Consider the following 7,475-nt stretch of genomic DNA (forward strand, 5'->3'; position numbering starts at 1 on the left):
TCCGGGGACAAAAAAGGGCTAAAAAGCAAGTAGAATGTGGATCAAGTATTTTAATTTGATTTCTTGTGACAGTGTGTACAGTTCCTCACAAAAGATAAAATATTTTAAAATGATTAGCTAATTTTTGAAATATTGAACATAAAGGGAGGATGATAAATCTGGAAAACCGCGATCTTTCATATACCGTCCAAAGCTCTCATCCTCATCTTCATCCTCATCCTCCCGCGAAAGAGCATTACAATCTACTTCCAGTATGAGAGAAAGCGTGACATTTCGCAAACTTCTTCAGCGTGTGAATGATAGGTACACCGTTAGGACCTTTCAGGCCACCCTTTCACTTCACATTCGATCACCTTACCTTTCATCCGAAAATAATTATCTATATATCACAAAACGTTTTGGATGCATACGACACAATGGCGGACCAGTGAGAGATACATAAAAGTGGACTAAACTTCTATTGTATTAGTTTGTCGTTATTAATTCCATTGTTTAATTGGAAATTGGACATATTCACATATGTTGCATACTCTCGCCATAAATTTCCATTTCAAACCGAAGTGGTAGTAAAGTCAAAATGACAATGTTTGTCGCTTATTAATTACGAGGATAACTAATAAATAAGCTTAAATGTCATGGACAATAAATGCATCTTGTTCAAGATGTTAAGCCACAGTGTTATATATGACAGTTAAAGAAATGTTGTTGTTGTTGTGGGGTTTAACGCCATTTTTTAGCACAAGATAGGTTATACGTTGCGGCTAGTATTAATGGTGGAGGAAGAACCCGGGAAAACCCCGGGAAGAACCACCGACCCACGAGAAGCTACTGGCAAGCTTCCTCACATACCCACATTGGCCGAATCCTAGACTCGAACCCACGCAGACAGAAGTGAGATGGCAGTGATCCGTAACGGAGAGCGCTTTAGACCACTCGGCCACTCGGGGCCCCTGTTTAAAGAAATGAACTACTCATACAAGGTATTCATACACAAAGAACGCATTTCTTCCCTTTTCAGCATATTTAAGTCTTACGAATTTAAATCTAAATTTAAATGTATAAATGCGAATTGTGTGTCGAAAAACGCAGTAAATATGTGACGATTACGATACAGGAGTGTTCTTGCTCGCAGGATTCCATACGTAACTATGCTATCAGAATGAACGGCCACGTTTATGGGTGAAACAAACAGTGTAAAAGTCTGGGATAAAATTATCATAGCAGCATAGAGTTTCTATGAATATCATTCATAGAAAAGCAAAATTAGGCATTTCAGACCTCATAAGAGCACATGTTTGGGCAAATTAGTTTCTCAGAACAAAAACTGGGAAAATATACTGAATTTCATCAACACTATGTTTTTGAAGGGTGCAGTATACATTAGACTTCAAAATTCGATATGACTATCAACAAGACGAATTGAAGAAAAAAAAATTGATCGTAACAGAGGAAAATAAGTTTCCACCACATAAATTGCACCCCAAGTAATGTCCAGGAAAGATGTACTTGGCACCAGTCCCTGGGGAACATGGGTGAGTTTGCAAGGAAAATGTACAAAACTTCTAGTTAGGGTGTCATTTTGCAAACAAAATTCAATCAAAACCTATGCTTTTCAGCCAGAGCAGGACGATGCAAGATATACGTAATAGTTTGTAAGTTCTTTCGTATTAGACCAATAAATCTGTCCCTATAATGATTTTGTCTAAATAAAGACCATCAGAATTTAAAATATCTTTATGGAGACAGATTCACCGGTCTACTGCACCTGCATCTTACGTACAGTTTAGCATTCGCCAACAGTGAAGAGGAGTGCACGTCTTGCCGTAATATTTAAGTTAGAAGGCATCTTTTTTTCCCCGGCACAACTTTAAAAATTAACGTTCATTAACCTCAAAAGAAAGAATCAATAAAACTGTCCAACACTTGACTCTCGATGAAGCAGTAACACCGAAGACTAAGTGGTTATGAATACATAGCCGATAAAAGTCACATATTGCATGCATAAGTGTATTTGAAGTTTCGTTAAATAACACCACATTAGCTGGAAAAACCGTAGACATCATATAATAATATAGTGAGAACGTATCTTCTTTTGATAGAATATACACCATGACATCAGTCACTGCAATTTTCATTAATCGACAGTGCAACTTCTTTATCGCTTATATATATATATATATATATATATATATATATATATATATATATATATATATATATATATATATATATATATAAACAAAAGTAAAGGAAACACAATATCTAAATACATGAATGAGAGAACTCATTGCAAACGAAATATCTAAGCAACAGAGATTAAGACAGGACAAAAATGGAATTGGTATTATTTGCATTCGACTGGAAGGATATAAATGGATTATCACACTGGCTCTCACTTGGAACACTTGTAAATAATTTATATGATAGAAATGAAATGGTGGTGGTGGTGTGGGGTTTAACGCCATTTTTCAGCACACGATAGGCTATGTATGGCGGCCAGTATTAATGGTGGAGGAAGAACCCGGGAAAACCCCGGGAAGAACCACCGACCCACGAGAAGCTACTGGCAAGCTTTCTCACATACCCACATTGGTCGAATCCGAGACTCGAACCCGAAATGAAATGGATCCATTTCCCTAATTTATTGAATAGCATAATATCAGATATCGTTTTCAAGTTCATTTGTTATGTATGTATGCATGTATGTATGTATGTACGTACGTATACACACAATACTTTCGGTACATTTTTCCTATAGTATGTGCAGTTTCATAGCACAGTCTGTTACACATCAAATTTCTGATTGTTCCAAACAAACCCATGAAAGTATTGTGAAGTATTTTCTTTACTGATTAGCTGTGCTCGTCGAAAAACCTTTTTAAACCCGCCTTCTGGACTTTTTTGTTTTCAACGTAAATTTTTGGCCGCCATTTTTCCACTCGAGTCACTAAAGGAATTTAAAAAATGGTCTCGTCTTTCTGAATATGGCCAACTTACCCCCCCCCCCACATGTATTTGTTATGTCATGTTTAACACATCATATAAAAATGGCTTAGACAATAACAAGTAAGTCTCAGTTGATAGCAGGTATGTGCGGTTGTGGTGGAATGTGGACATTCACCGGTCTCCCAAATGAAATAACTTTATTTAACACAGAGGTAAATATGTGATGCAATTCCGATTCAAAATGAAATTTGTTTACGTCTTCTGTTCCAAATCAAATACTGTAAATATCCTGGCACAAATACATTTGAATAAATATGGGAATTTTTGCATCCAGGAACCCTTCTTTCACATGACCGCTCCGGTGGCCTAGTGGTTAGACTCTTAGAGCGTCCGCCTCGGATGCGGGAGGTCGTGGGTTGGATCCCCGGCCGAGTCATACCAAAGGCTTAAAAAATGGTACTAACATCTGCCTCGCTTGGCGCTCAGCATTAAGAGGCTAGTGTTAGGACTGGTCAACCTGGTGGATAATGTGACTGGGTGGGACATCATGCTACATGTCTGCGGCATGATGCCCCAGTGCTAGCCATCACTATAAACTGCCACAGTGCAGACATTGTAGCGATATGACTGAAAATGTTTTAAAGCTACGTTAAAAATCCAAGTCACATCACAACACACTTCTTTGACATGAATATCGCAACAATGTAATGTTTAGGTGAAAACGTGACACTTTAGGGTAAACATGGATCGTCTACTGTATTATCTAACCGGTACTGGATCAAGAACTAATCCAACTTTTTTTCTTTTTGTGTGTTTGTGTGTGTGTGGGGGGGCTTATTTTACGCACAACTAATGAAAGTTGCAGCGTTTGTCATAGTGAACGAAATTATTCGTTCTTTTTTATTCTTTCTAACTAAATAATTTTCACTGATTTGATATCAAATTTATCATACTCCTATCCAAACGTCCTGCTTTTGCTCGCCAAGATTCAAGAGAGCTGAGCATTAATCACCTCGTTTAATAAATTCAATATTAAACCACTACCCGTTTATAGTACACACACACACATATATATATATATATATAGTGTGAGTGAGTGTGTGTGTGTGTGTGTTGCGTTCAGTACAAATGCAACATTACTGACTGTATTCCTTGCCTGAATTTATCTTATCCTAAATGCTCTTTTCTGAATTCACTATAGCTCTAAATTATTGTCTGTCCAATAACTGAACACTTTGTATTTCCAGTGAATAATATTTTGAATAAATAAATTTATCCAAATGAAAAACTGAACTCAACATTAAGACCGATTTTGTTTCACCTCTTAAGGCAACAATCACTAATGTTTCAAAAACAAACAAAAAAAAGACAATAATAGAGCCCGGATGTAGCTCAGTATCCTCTATAAAACATTAAAAGTTGTCAACAAGTCCAGGCATTTCCAAGTGAAAAAGTGTATGTCCTAGACTCAAATTCGACTAAACATGTTTACCTCCAAATATAATAATCCGAATATTTAACCTATTATCTTAATATTGGCTATGTATTGTTGTTTACAAAAATAAATGTTACTGGTCAGGTACACCATGTCCTTGATTTTGGACAAATTCAGGTACTAAATTCAGGTATAAATAATATTTAATCCTTAAGTAAAGCCAACAAATAACACATATTAAACATACATAACAAAAACAAAAGGAGTTTGAAAAGAATTTTCAAATAAAGGGATGGTTGTTGCTTTACGATTCACTTTGTACCATGTCAGCACTATCCCTATCCTGACGGAAACTATTTGAGGAACGAAAAAGGAAAATGTAAATAGTATTACAGTTTGGCCTATATATTGTCACTGAATTGTTTGTATTTAATGTTAACCAATTATACCTGAACAAAAATAAATGTGCTCTGTGTTTCGTTTCCTCGTCCAGGGTTACCTTCAAATGGTTTATTTACGTCTTAATTTATTTAAAACTATTGAGTTTTGTTTATTTACCGCATGCTGCATGAGCAAAGTACATACAGAAAGAAAATCGATAATCTTAAGCTCTCCAGTCGTGGACTGCGCCATAACGAGGGTACTTGTACACTCGAGTCGGACACAAACGTCACAACACACAACCTGTCAGGAAGCTGTCCACCTTTTACGGAATCTTCACCAATAGAGGTATGTGATACGTAAAATTGCATTTATTGTCGCTATCCATATTATGTGATAGAATTGTTTGACATATTGAATGTTCAAGTATTTATTCTAAATCTTACAGATTGTCAGACCCTCGTTATATCTGCCCATGCTATTAGATTGACTATAGTTTGTTTTCAAGTTAGCCATTGTACAACTGAACAGACCAATTTAATTCATTTAGATGTTGATTGTACGAAAGGATGAGAAAATGTTCGAGTTCTTGTAGTAAGATTATGCTCGTCAAATACAGATTCACGTATAAACCGGGTTATTATAATAATCTCGTGCGGGGGTTCTGATTAAATGATTTAGTATGTAACAAGCGACTTCAACGTACATCAATGCATTTGTACGTGACCGTATCAAATACTACATGGTTTTAGTCATTTTCTGATGTCTGAATTTGGAGGTGTAATGTTGGCAGTAAAGCTTGCATCTCGGATGCGGGTTCGTAGGCTCAAGGGGATTCGGAGGAAGATAGTGGTTGTAGCATATTGACAACCAACAAACAACATCAGCAGAAACTAATTCAGAATAAATAATCCCCAAACTTAACATTCTCAACTTTTCATACTTCCATCTGTTCAATATTGCTCCATTTGTCTAGATTTTTATACTTGTTAAAGCAGTCCACTGTGACCAACCGAGCTAAATTCATCAGCTGAAACCACGGTTCACTACACATTCTTCCGCGCATGCTGTGAAAATAAGCGACAGACCGTTGGCACTCAAAGATACATTTTCTCCAGCTTTTTTATATGTAATAACTCGTTAAAGTATATATTTCTTTCAGAAACCTAAATGAAATGAAAATAGAAAACGATCCATGGTCCTTTCTTGATAATATTTACTCTCGCTCCGAACAGTATACAAGTAGTTTTTTTTTATAATGTTTAAGTCGTAATTGACTCGTTCGGGTCTGAAAGAATCGAAAAAGTATTTAGTAAAAAGATTTTTTCTTTAATACTGGATATATTTTATCTTGTGGTACAAAGCACGGCATACTTTTAACTCTTAAGATGTCACTTTTTGTACCATACGATGAAATATATCCGGTATTGACGTAGGAAAAGAATTTATAATAAGAACATAATTAAAGTGATACAAGCTTTGTCAACTTCTGTATTTAAGATTTAGTATTTTTCACTTAAACTGATTTTTACATTGGATTACAGGTTGAAAATATGATTCGTTGGAAAAAATCTAAGAGGGAAAAATCACAGTATTTTGTACTTCACCTTATCCAAGATCAAGTTTATAGTGTACTTTATCAGTGACAATTTTGTAAACAGCATAATACATAATTTTGTTACTATGACTGGATGAAATACTAAGACGTTTTCAATGGAGGTAAAACTATTTGGGTCTGAGACATTTCCACGTGGAAATTCCTAAACTTTTTACAACTTTGAATCTTTGATAAAGGAGGCCAACTTACACCAGAGCTCCGGGTCTTAGTTTTTCTGTATAATGTTGCTTAATCGAGAAACTGTTCATTCTCAATTGTTGTGTTCAGTTTTTCATATGTGATGTGATTTGGATTTTTTAAACAGCTTTAACAATTGTTCAGTCATATCGCTACGATGTCTGCAATGGGGTCGTTTATAGTGATGTCTAGCACTGGGACAACATGCCGCGGACATGTAACATGATATTCCACCCAGTCACATTATCGTGACAACAGGTCGACCAGGCCTAACACTAACCTCTTAATGCTGAACGCCAAGCGAGGCAGATGTTAGTACCATTTTGTAAGTCTCTGGTATGACTCGGCCGGGGATAGAACCCACGAACTCCCGCATCCAAGGCGGACGCTATAACCACTAGGCCACCAGAACGGTAAAAAAAAAATAGAATTATATATATATATAGTTTGCAACCGAGCGGCTGAAGTATTACAATGAAAAAATATACATCTGAGTTATTTAAAGTGGTTACATTTTAATTATAAAAGCACTATAAAACATGGATCCACAATATATCAATATTCTATCAATGTTCTAACCCAAGCTTGCAATATCACTTCAGGGGCCCCGAGTGGCCGAGTGGTCTAAAGCGCTCTTCGTTACGGATCATTGCCATCTCACCTCTGTCTCCGTGGGTTCGAGTCTCGGATTCGGCTAATGTGGATATGTGAGAAAGCTTGCCAGTAGCTTCTCGCGGGTCGGTGGTTCTTCCTCCACCATTAATACTGGCCGCCATGTATAGCCTATCGTGTGCTCAAAAATGGCGCTAAACCCTAAAACAACAGCAATATCACTTCACAATGTCTCGTACAAAACGCGTTTCCACACATTCTGCATGTGGAGTGGATCATCTTTCCCGGTGACAAACACCGACAGTC

Source organism: Sinohyriopsis cumingii, chromosome 2 (assembly GCF_028554795.1).
Source record: "Sinohyriopsis cumingii isolate HCF-2022 chromosome 2, ASM2855479v2, whole genome shotgun sequence".
Lineage (NCBI taxonomy): Eukaryota > Metazoa > Mollusca > Bivalvia > Unionida > Unionidae > Sinohyriopsis > Sinohyriopsis cumingii.